The sequence below is a fragment of the Eurosta solidaginis genome, chromosome 4, assembly GCF_040869045.1.
Source record: "Eurosta solidaginis isolate ZX-2024a chromosome 4, ASM4086904v1, whole genome shotgun sequence".
Taxonomy (NCBI): domain Eukaryota; kingdom Metazoa; phylum Arthropoda; class Insecta; order Diptera; family Tephritidae; genus Eurosta; species Eurosta solidaginis.
In genome coordinates, this window is record NC_090322.1 from 247,353,883 (window position 1) to 247,366,488 (window position 12,606).

At 39.3% G+C, this 12,606-nt stretch overlaps 1 protein-coding gene across 1 annotated transcript in view; it reads left to right on the top strand.

The window, feature by feature from the left end:
• Positions 1 to 12,606, top strand: part of LOC137248818 (uncharacterized) — an 87,154-nt gene that overhangs the window by 39,752 nt on the left and 34,796 nt on the right. The window lies entirely within an intron of this gene.

Here is a 12,606-nt window from a genome sequence, read left to right on the forward strand (position 1 = left end):
CCTGGGAAGCCATCCTAACAAAACCTTGTTATTGGATCCCAGATAATTTAGGACTCCCAAGCAGGGACGGAAAAAATAATACTTTTTTTTTCGGGGTCGAAAAAGTCCTGGTCAAAAAATTGTCCTAGGAGAAAATGTTTGAGTTCCCAGGTATGCCTATAGCAATATCATGTCGAATCATGCATCCTTTTTATTTTTCGAACTTTTTCCATAAAAAAAATTAATGAAAAAATTTTTTCGAACTTTTTCCATAAAAAAAATTTATTAAAAAATTTTTTTTTTTCGGATAAGCCGTTTCTTTATTATCAAGCTGGACTTTTATTTTGGCCTTAAAAAATTAAGGTCCGGATTTAACTTTTATTCCTGGACTTTTATTTTTAAAAGTCCGAGTTTAACTAGTTTTATCGGCCTCATATAATAAAAATTCGAAAATAATTTTTATCTTCGATCCAAATATATTAAAGTTCCAAAATTAATAGTTTTGCAAGGAATTATATTATAAAAGGATTAACACTTTCCGCCCCTGCTCCTAAGCATTCATCCACTACCTTAGAAGTAAATGTGGAAGACTGCAAGTCACGCAAGGCTGCCTGATATTATGAGGATACTCCTCAAGAATAAGCCTTTACTAGATGCGATTTGTTTTGTTGGCTTTCTGACAGGGTGGATAGTTGGAGTTTTGGTTTGAAGACGTTGCCCCATCATCAGTGTCATTTATCGCTCAAGATTGCGAAACCGGGGTTGTCTCCTAACCAATACGCAGGGCTGCCTGGCTACCTGATATAATGAGGATACTCCTCAAGAATAAGATTTTCCTAGATGCGATTTGTTTTGTTGGAATTTTGGTTTGAAGACGTTGCCCCATCCATCATCAGTGTCATTTATCGCTCGAGATGGCGAAATCGGTTTGTCTCCAAACCAAATATGACAAAGGAAATTGTTACAATAAATACAGTTAATTTCTATTGCATAGATTTCGGACAGAAACATTGTGGGGCAGCATCCCATTGCTATTAATTTCTTGAACCTCGGCCCATATATCCCAACTTCCGTTTTGCCGTCATCAAGTTTTGATCTATCCGTGAACAAGACTCCTGAGTCAGGGTCAGTATATGGATTTCCTGTTTTCCAAGCCAATGGCAAACCAATAACTCGGCGAAGAAATTCCAACATGAAAAATATCTAATTTTTTTTTTAATTTATGGTGGAGATTATTTTGGGTCGTTATACATACGTGAAATAGTTGCAAAGGCCGCCTTTAACTTTGAAGCTTATTTTAAGAGGGTATCCGAATTTTTATTATTATTTTGGCCTTGATAAGCTCTCTAAATCCATATGAAGTTCTTTTGAGATCCGCATCTTGGCTGCTAGGTATTTTTCTTTACTAAAAAGTTTTATTTCTTGTGCATTAAGGGAATAAAAGCTTGGAATTTCGTCCTAGTGTTAGGGGACCATTTTACTTCGTACATTCATTTTGTTTGAATTGGGTATGTGATTTGTTTCCTTTATTGGTGGCCAACCTCTGTGACATTTTTTAATTAGACCAGAACATAGTTTAAGGTGTGTGGTTGATTTCTATACAAATCAGCTTACAAAAGTCATGCTAAAGTTTTCTTGCGAAAACATAACCATATTTAGATAATACGTACATACGTGTGTAAGTGTGCATGTTTGTCATTACCAAATAAACAATTTTTTTCAATCTCAATTTGAAAAGTATTTCCGCATCAACCTTATGTTTTCTCAACAAAAATTTACATTTCCTTATTACTGGGTTGAAAATGTGTAGCTCTTAAATCTATCCTCATTCATATCCTTAAATCCCTATCAAACATGACTGCAATGTAATTGATTTGAAATGCTTTAAAAATAATTTATTATCTAATTACAAACAATTTTCCAATTTAAATTTAGAATTCTCATATTATCTTAACTTTGTAAAATTTTTTATGTTGCTTATTGGGTATTTATGTAAATCGTTTTGCTTAGTTCTCAGTATTCCATTTTGTGGGTTTTTTTGTTTATGTTCTTAATGAGATTAAAATGAGTTTTCGTTTGCTCCTGTTGGCTGAGATTTATTATGCTGAATTTTGAAATATTTTCCAAATAAATACTGAATTAAGAGTAAGTACCAGTTTTAACTGGGTGTCTCTATGTTGTTACGTAATGGCGCCTTAACTTCAAAGTCAGATGTTAACTCAACGTAAGCGTCAAAACGACGCAAAAGTCGAATGTATTTGGGCCTTTAGAAACGTATCTGCGTCTACGAGACGAGAAGAATAGAATTATAAACATTTACCTAAATATTTTTGTTGGATATGGCAGCATGCTATCTCTATGCCATGGGTGCTGGCTTTGATCATACAGCTGGTGAATTCAGTCTTCACGAAGTATCGTACTCCAACTGGAGGATAATGTTCAGCTGAGAGCGAGGTGAAGAAAGCCTTTATATCCCTTGGGCTCCAAATGACCAAATCCACTAGTTAGGCCGTTAAACGCGAATTAAAGAATTAATTAATGAATGAGTTCCTCCCGCGAAGAACAGGTCCAGAATATAAACCCGCAGATACCTTCAACCAAGATCATTACTATCAGCAGTAGCGAGTACTTTTTGAGCGTTAAAAACGTAGCAATCAAGTCATGACAGATTGAATCAAAAAGACCAACAAGGGCGGTCTCTAATCCCAATATTCGCTTCTCCATTAGAATAGGTTAAAAAGTAAGGTATTTTCCAAACATCCCGCGCCTCCACATTGAATTCGTAAAGTCACTTGTCTGCAGAAAAAGCTTCTCATCAAACATCTATTTTTACATAGGACCCTTACAGAAAGTGTTGCGACATCCACTATAGTGGAAACTCATTGCCATATACACAAATTCCGATTTTAAAACAATTCGACACAATTTTTAACTAATATCGTATTATTTAAGTGAAAAATTACAAACCAACAAATATTTTTAATGTTTTCTTTAGGTTGGCATTTCTACTAAGTTTTGGGGGAGTGATTTTAAAATTCTTTTTAAATCAAAAAGACCATTATGGCAGCCGAGAAGAGAGATTGTGTTTAGCTTCTAATACTTTTGTCATGCTATTCTCTAAGTGTACTACACTTATAGCGTTTTCCTTTCTGCAATAAATTGTGGCCAAAGTAAATGGTGAAGCCTTAATAGAGTTATTCCTACCCCAGAAAATGTTCAACATTTATAGTGCATGCAAAGAACATAAATGGCTACCCCGTGTATTAGCTGATTTTCACAAACGCGCTGTCAATTATAATAAAAATTCATTAGCAATTATTTCCTTCATTTCAATTTTCTTCGCTAAAAATTTGCGAAGTTACGAAAATAAATTATCACGATCAGCTGGCTTAGCAGAGTTGCACTGCCACACTGCCATTTTATGCAGGGTAATAGTGTAACGCTTTTGCGTTGCGAGCAGGCAACAATTTTCACAAAAGAACGAAATATCACGTAAAAGCGTTACCTGCTTTATAGAATAGAACAAAATATATTTACAACCCTTCAGCGATGGTTAATTTAGCTCAACACAAAAAATTTCGTACAAATTGTAGTGAGTATTTGAAAAGTTTCCAATTGACAAATCTTGCTTACACGACATAACCTAGACAAATTATAAACAACAATTAGTTCAGAATGCCAAAATTGTGTTAACCTGGTAAATACATAACTTGTGCAAAGAAATACGTGTTCAATTCCAAAGTTCTACCGACATTGCACTTGTAGGCGAATCAATACCCGTTTAGCTTTTTTATGTCACCAAAGAAAAACAAGTAAAATTGGGATTGTTATCACCAAAGCTCATATAACTATGTATACATCTAAGTAATTCTTAAATACCTACATACATGTTAATGTATACATACATATTCACACATGCATATACAAATATAGTCCTGATTTGCGAAGCAAATTTTACAAATTTTTACAGTGCTCGCTACGCTCGCCAACCCCCACCCCATCTTCCGATAGCTTCGCTATCTCCAGTGGGGCCCTTTTCATCCCTTTCCCTTCCTTTCCTTTCCTTTCCTTTCCTTTCCTTTCCTTTCCTTTCCTTTCCTTTCCTTTCCTTTCCTTTCCTTTCCTTTCCTTTCCCTTCCCTTCCCTTCCTTTCCTTTCCTTTCCTTTCTTTCCTTTCCTTTCTTTTCCTTTCCTTGCCATTCCTTTCCTTTCCATTCTTTTCCTTCCTTTCCTTTCCTTTCCTTTCTTTTCCTTTCCTTTCCTTTCCTTCCCTTTCCTTTCCTTTCTTTACCTTTCTTTTCCTTTCCTTTCCTTTCTTTTCTTTTCCTTTCCTTTCCTTACCTTTCTTTTCCTTTCTTTTCTTTTCCTTTGCTTTCCTTTCCTTTCCTTTCTTTTCTTTTCCTTTCCTTTACCCACTTCTTTCTATAAATTAAAAAAAAACAGTACATACTACAGAAAGATCATACCACTGAAATAAAATATTCCCGGAAGAAAAAAACTTTTTTATATAATAGGAGGATAAAATATCATTACCAGTGACATTGTGTGCATACATGCACACACACCACAATACTTATAATGTTGGTATGCAATTTATATTGTGATATCCCAGATAATATTTTGAATTTTGCTCGTCGGCTTTCGCAATTTTCATTCTCATGGAATGAAATCGAAATGGAGGATGGAGCTTTGTGTAGAAGGCCACGCATGTGTGGAAAGATTCTTATTGCCATTTTCCGGCCGATTGGTTAGCATGTGACTCCAGCTGCGGACTACTTTTGGACTTTTTTGTCCTTGTATCTTGTGGGTGGCCACTGAATATCACTTTGGTAGCGAGCTTATGTCATAAGGTGGCGACCTTGAAATAGCACTCCGAAACAATCAGTTTAAAGCCTAGTTCGGTTATTCTATCGGCACCATCTTATTGTCATAAGGTGCCGCTGCAAGCGGGCGTCAGTTTTAGACTAAACGGCTTGCTATAGATTAATGCAACGTTGCGCTAATGAAAATCAACACAAGGCCCGAAAAATGGGATATATTTTTTTATCACGACCATTATAAACCATTAAAGGTGTACTATTTGACGATTTGAACCTGCAATGTCCGATCCTAATATGTGGTGGTACCTCTGCTTTACAGAATGATGGTCTCCTGAAGGCAAAAAATGATGCGATGAACAAGACATGGTATTAAGACCGTAAAGACTTGTGATATTTGTTGCGGCGTAACTTCGTTGGCGGATTCATTATGCTATCGTTCACGAACATTGAGGAACGTCACCCCACTATCCGTTAAAAGACGATTTCTACGAGCTCCTGGAATACTGATAAGTGTGATGCCCCTTCAACGATATAAAATTTACGCTTTGCGACTTCAAAGACTGTGTTAGCAAAGAATGCATATGGACTCACAGGCCGAAATTTCAGCCTGTGTGATGAAACCCCAGCTAGTGGAATAATGTTGCATCGCCCGAAACATGTTCGTCCCCAATCCCAGGCTTAGTTGTGAAAAGATCTACTGAGCTATATGACCACCCTCCAATGGAAAAACAAAATAACTCATATTGCGATATGCGGTTGGCATGCCACCAGTATGGTAGCCATAATCCGAGCCGTCGTCCTTGCTGCTAAAACTGTGCAACAGAAACACACAAAGAAAAATAGACGTCAAAAGACTCTACGAAACTGCCAATGTATAAGTCTAGATAGGACCGAGAAGTTGATACATATTCTGTCAAGAACTCATGATCAGCCATAAATCCTTTTTAATTATAATTAATGGCGCGATAGCTTCCAAAGGGATTTTAGGCCGAGCTTCTCTTCCAATTTGCGTTGTTGTCCTTTTAATTTTTTCTACAACTTGGCGGCACGGGACCTACTTGATTTATGCTGACTCCCAACAGCATCTGCATAGCAGATGAGTTTTCACTGAGAGCTTTTCATGCCAGAAATACACTCGGAGTTGTTTTTAAAATTTGTATATCGCTTTGCCCGGGGTGTGATCCCACAAAGTAGGCTGTCAATAAAAACACAGACGTTCAGGACCCTGATTCTTTCTTATGTTCAAGAAAATGTGGGTTGTTGAACAACATACCCCTTTTTAAAGCCTTATACTTCATCTTAGCTGGTGCACAGAAAATGCTTAGCTCTTTCATTCCCTTAAAGGCAGGAGTAACCGCAAAGAGCCTGAACTTACTACCAGTTGAGTATTTGATAGCTCCGTACGAGATGACTGGGGGTTTAGCCGAATTTGTTAGAAGCAGTGTGCTGCTCTAACTAATGAAGGTTCCTGGGTCAAAGCGCGGACAAAAAAATGTACAACAAATATTAAAGTACTTTAGAAAATTTTTATAAAACGGATTCGGCAATTGGGAGTCCATTTTGGCATAAAAATTTTACTATAAACTGGCGGGACCTAGTTGTATTATGCCGACGTATGTACTAAAATAGTTGAATTTTGCTGAGAAATTTTGATTGTAGAAATACTTTCGAAGGCCTTCTTAAGCTGCTGCCTTTTTAGAAAAATGTTCCAGGGTATTTCGACGTAAGTTGTTCCCCCACACTTTAGTGCGAGTTAGTTAAGCCGTCTCACTTTCTCTACACTATGCCTATTATTTTACAAAATAATATATGTACATAATCACAAGCTTCAAAATGCTCACTGGGATATACTTTATTAAAATCTGTTGGGTACTATGTACATATGTGTATAAGCATGTAAGCTTTACCTCGGCACCGAAGTTCATTCGATTTGTGTAATAAATGAGCAAATCTGCCTTATCACATTTTGGCATGCAAAACATCTATCGACTTTTGACAAACCATCCTAACGATTAGTGTCAGTTTTTTTTTTTAATTTTTTCATATTGACGTAATTGGCAGGTTAACAAAGTATATTTGCATAGATAAGGATGTATGTACATATGTATGGAGCTGTGTATTAGCAATTGAGCTTGCATATTTGTCAAGGTTGCCATTGTGTCTTATAGGAAGAGAGATACAGCTATCGAACCTCGAATATCAATATAATACCCTCAAGTTACTTTTACATAAGTAAGACAAGAAGAGTTTGATGAAATGAACAGATGCCTACTTATTTGATTTTAAGATTGCTGCAATCACATGAAATACCATATCAAAGTTGGTCACCAATAGATTGGACTTACTGCAGACAGGCAGGGTGATCTGCTATGCGCAATAGCTCAACTAGGACCATATCCCTCACAAAGACGAGTTTATTCGCACTTAATGGGTGCCAATGATTTTGATGTACTCAAGGTGGACATCGCACTCTTATTGACATGTAAAATACCCAACAGAGGATATCTTGAAGGCCGCTCTGTAGATGGAAGTGTAAATACCTTACGGCCGCCGTGCTGTCATGGTAACGTGCTCCGGCATGCACACCGAAGATCCTGGGTTCATGCCCCGCAAAGCAACATCAAAATTTTAGTTTTTTCAATTTGAAGAAAATTTTTCTAAGCGGGGTGCCTCGGCAGTGTTTGACAAGCACTCCTAGTGTATTTCTGCATGGAAAGGTCTCAGTGAAAACTCATCTGCCTCGCAGATGTAGTTTGGAGTCGGCATAAAACAAGTTGGTCCCATCCCGCCAATTTGTAGGAAAAATCAAGAGGAGCACGACGCAAATTGGAAGAGGAGCTCGGCCTAAAATCTCTTCGGAGGTTATTGGGCCTTACATTTATTTTAATTTTTTGAAATACCTGGTAACATACGAGTAAAGGCTTCAAAGTACAAATGCTTTCGCTTGGGCTTTTGGGAAACTACTGCCGAGGGAAGACCTCATCTTGCGCAAGTTTGTCTGAGAAATCTCCGTTAAAGTAGGTGAGCATTAACAATTGTTTTTGTTTTATCGGCCTACTGATAAAGTATTCAAGGTTCGAAATGAGCTCAAGGCCAGAACAATAATTTTTTTTGTAATGATTAAACCACCGCTATATAGTTAAATGGTTAGTGCAGCGCGCCTAAAGCGTACTGATGATGAAGGTTGTCTGAAAAATTTTCTACTTACTATTCCAAAAACAAAATGAAAATTTTCAGTTATAGAAAAAAAAAACAATAAGCCAAAAACCGCCAGAGTACTATGCAGATCATGCCTTTTTGATTATGTGCAGCAAAGGGGTATATTCAGCTGTTTTTCAACGAAAACTCACCGATACCTGCAGCAGACAGGACCAAATCGTGGAGTCGTGTGTCAGGCCAGACGCTTCGGCAAGACATGTATATCTAAAGCTGTAGGACAGAGGGATTTCAATATCGAAGAAGCAACTTTCTGCTACTTTCTCGGGGACGCTAAGTGGGTAACGCAGTGATTACGGCTCTCGCCGAGAGCATGAATGAAATAGCGAAGCAGCTCCTGACTGACGTTAATTTATCGTAGAAAATTTTGTGGCAAGTGTCTACAAAAAGGAGACGATTTATAGAAATTGAGCTTTATGAGTACGATGTTATGGATGAGCTTGTGTGAGCCGGTTCTATCATTTAATTTAGCAGGGTGGTACTATGTAGTTATGATGCCCAGAGCCACGTTATGATGCCCAGAGGTAGGGGTTCCAGACCCCTTAAGGCAAAAACAAAGATATGACGCGAGGTGGTGGACAGAGGTGATGGTGGTAAAGTTGGAGGATACGCTGCTCTTCTGCGTGGCGACAATCTTTAATATACCAACATACGATTGCATATGACTTCGCCTACGTAGGAGGGTCAACACCACAAGCTCCAGTGTCCAGCGTCTCAGGAAGACCGATCCTCAATGCAATAATCAAGTACTCGAGGTGCAAAAGAACTCGAGAAACTTAAATAGGTAAAACAGAAAACGTAAATGTAACGACGAAGGTGTTAACTGGGACAAATAATTCAAAGATGCTGCAAATTATCCTTCAACACAGTAAATTAATATAGAGCGTACTCTTCCTAGTTCTTGTGAGTTTTCTGACATTTGGATTGACTTAGTGCGCTCATATTCGTTGTTTATTAGGTGCATTTGGGGGGGGGGGGGGGGGGGGGGGGGGGGTGGGGGTGGTGGTTGATTGCTTCAGTCGTAGTAAGGAAAACACCTGCATCCATTAATGTTGTCTCTTTTCAGCTCTGAGGGCCTAGCGGCTGTAGTCCTTGAACAGGAAAACGATAAGGCTCTTCTTTTGGCATCCTGCTCTATGACTCATAATTTGGGTAACCCATCAAATGAGGCTGGGGAATGTGCAACGTTGGGTTGCGCAGCACGAGCTCTATGTTCAAAGAGCAGAAAAGAACATAGCGTTTATATTGACTTAGATGATAGGAGAGGAGGAAAAGGTAGTTACTACATCAACCAGCGAGGTGGTTGTTGTAAGCCAGAAATGTTGACACCAAGTTCTCATTCTTTGATTTGATCCCCATTAGGATATTATGGAAGCAAGCAACGGACGTCTTGGCATTAAGTAATTATTTAATTAACCGAATAAAAACATAACGCACTCCTTTAACCCCATGAAGCTTGTAAACATAAATCCTACTAAATACAGTTATTATGTACATAGTGTGAATTTGAGTGATGGTTGTTAGGTTGATGTGACCGGAAAATTATGATTTTCTGTCAACCAATTATAGTCATATGAATTTTTGATGTTCTGCATTGTTAGTTGCTGTGCGGATGGTGAGAACGAGGGAGGTGAGCTGAAACATGCTGATGATGGATTGCAGCGACTTCCCGGCTTTAGCTGTTACATTGACGACGGAACGACGATAACGACAATGAAAGCAACAACTACATCAATGTCCGATCCGACTGAATCGTAGTGTAATTCAAAACGTGCTATGAAGTCATTGTACGACATTTCGTACAGCGAACGTGCGACAACACAAATGCTCCTGTGCATGAATATATCGAGAGTTGGAGGAGTAGCTGACGGACAGAGCTTAGAAAAAAGTCATGTACAAAACTATTATAGCAGGACACACATAAATCAGTGACAATCATACAAATCTTAGTCGTGTAGTCGTACAATAGCTTAAATGTGTTTGTACAAACTTTTTTTGTGTTCGCTGCTGCGCTTGCATTGTCGTCCAAATGTGGGAACATAAAAAAGTGCGAGGCTGGAATTAAAGATGACTTTAATGGCGTTTGCTTTTTTTTTTGAATTTTAGAGTATTTCGTATGAAAGCTCTGCATACATTTTTGTTATTAAGCATTAGTTGCAGGACTAAAAAGGATGGATGGTGATGGGGCTGTGTAATCCTAATATATTGCCTTACACGTCTCGAATAACTTTAACGAAGAGCTTACTTAAACTTGTGAGTAAATATTGCCTTAATTTCAATACCGCGCCCAATGTCAGGTAAGGTTGGGATGAACAGTCCGGTCCGTAAGGATGTCACATAAACTGGATATGTCCAAAGCGTTACCTGAATTTTCTCCATCCGAACTGAAAAACTCTATAAAGAACCAAGCCATATGTTATAATAATACGTTTCTTGCTGTTGTGGCAGTGCTTTGCCCCATCCAAAAGGCGCAACTACTCCTAAATTGTCATCAATATCCTCTAACGGGATTCAAAGGAAACTTGCAGTTTCAACAGGGGTGGACCCGAGAGAAAGGGGTGTTACAATATTATCCAGATCGAAGTTGAGCTAGAGTGACGCGCGTCTCCGAGGGAAGTTGCTTTCCTCAACTGCGAGTTCAGGGTATTTGACTTTAAGAACGGGGTTCGCCGGTTAATTCCTGGCATAGAGATGCGACGTGTTTTGGTAGATTTCTCTGAGGAATTTTTTGTGCTCTTTTTTCTCATAAGGCTGAGTTCTCAGATCCCATATTTTCTCATAATACTTGCGGAGTTGACATATTAAGTCTCTAGGAGACGCGGGCTCTTCAATCAGAGGCCTTTTCGGATGCCCAGGTTTCTGGGTATTCAGCAGAAACTGTTCAGCATTTCATTTCTCTCCCTTATGGGGAGTATTTTCGCCTCACTGTGTAAGCAGTGTGCTGGGACCATAAGAAGACAACCCGCAGCAGTTCTGAGAGCGGTGTTTTAAGGCCTGTAGTTTTCCCAGTGAGTAACCCTTAGCCTCTGCGACTATATCGGCGACGCGAAGAACGCAAGCGGCCGTCCAATTGCTTTGTAAATGGTAGTGAGCATCTCTTTATCTTTACCTCAACTGCTGCCGGCAGTCGGTGACAATATCAGGTTTCGTGGGGAGAAACAACTGGAGAAATCAGGGAGATAATCGTTTATTTTATAACAAAGCTCAACAACGGGTGGGCCAGCGGAGATAGAACACCACGCTGTGACACCCTTTGTTAAATTCTTCTGGGCTTAGATGTTACGTTCCTGAATTGCACCGATGCCTGCCCACCAGACAGATCATTTGCGGTACACCTTTTGAAACGAGTAGGAAGGGGGTCCCCCCAGCGGGTCAGGGGCTTAGAATATACCCGCGGAAGGTATGCCTGTCGTAAGAGACGGCTAAAATACCAAATTGATTCAAGGGGTTGCTAGCGCAAAATATAGATTCTCCAAACCAATTGTCAACCTCACATACCCGTGGCGATGTTCTAGTGCCTCCATGCTCCTCTCGGATCTAGGGGTTGGGAGGGCGTTATGGCCTTGAAGGTTTCATGTGTTCATACTCAATCGTTCACGAGATGGTCGGGCTGGTGTATTCATGGTGCTTGTTACCGGAACGTACCGGATCTGCATCCGATAAAGGACCATCAACATCGATAACACTCCCCAAGGCTTTCGGGGCGTTTAACGCGCTGGTAGTGCTATGTAGTTTTCGAATGCCAAGTCGCAGGTTTGCGGTGAAGTAGCGGGGCAGAATGGCTTCAAGTGACTTGGCTACTGGCGGTGAGAGAGATATCAGACGATATGATTCTCCTACGTTAGTTGGTTTCCCAGGCTTTGGTATAGGTACCACCCTTTCCAATTTTCGGGGACTATCCGTTTCTTCTTCCGAAATACTACACATTCTTGCAGACACACCCTACAAGATGCTTCTAGATTTGAAAATTGTGCGGGTCAACCCCCTCCATATCTTAAAATTTGCAAGCTGTTGCTGTGGCTGCTTTGACAAGGTTGTTAAATGTTTGTAGTTTAACATTTTTTATATATGGATATCAAACGAAAACACTTCACATAGTTTTTCAATAAACATATTTTCAAATAGGGTTGCTATCCAATTTTAATTATATACATATACTAGAAGACCGGGCAGACGTTGTTCTGCCCTAAATTTGGCCTATCTGCATACATTTTAATAAGCTTTTTCCGTCTGACTCTGCCCTACCCCCTCTTCACTTTTTCCTAATCCTTTATTCACTCCTCCCCCCGTCTTTTTCGCTTCATCTATCTCCGTCTTCGTCTCATTCTATCTCTTTCTCAATCTCCTTCTCCTTCTCTCTTTTCTCTTCTCTCATTTTCTTCTCATTCTTCTGCATCCCTTATTGCCTGTCCCAGAGAGTGGTATGTATTTTATTCCAGTCCCAGTCCCAGTCCCAGTCCCACTCCGAGTCTCAGTCCCAGTCCTAATCCCAGTCCCGGTCCGTCTCTGGATAATATATTACTCTGTACTAAAGCACTCATCAACAGCTTTCATTTGATATCCATATTCTATAAACACATTCTAGGCGTAC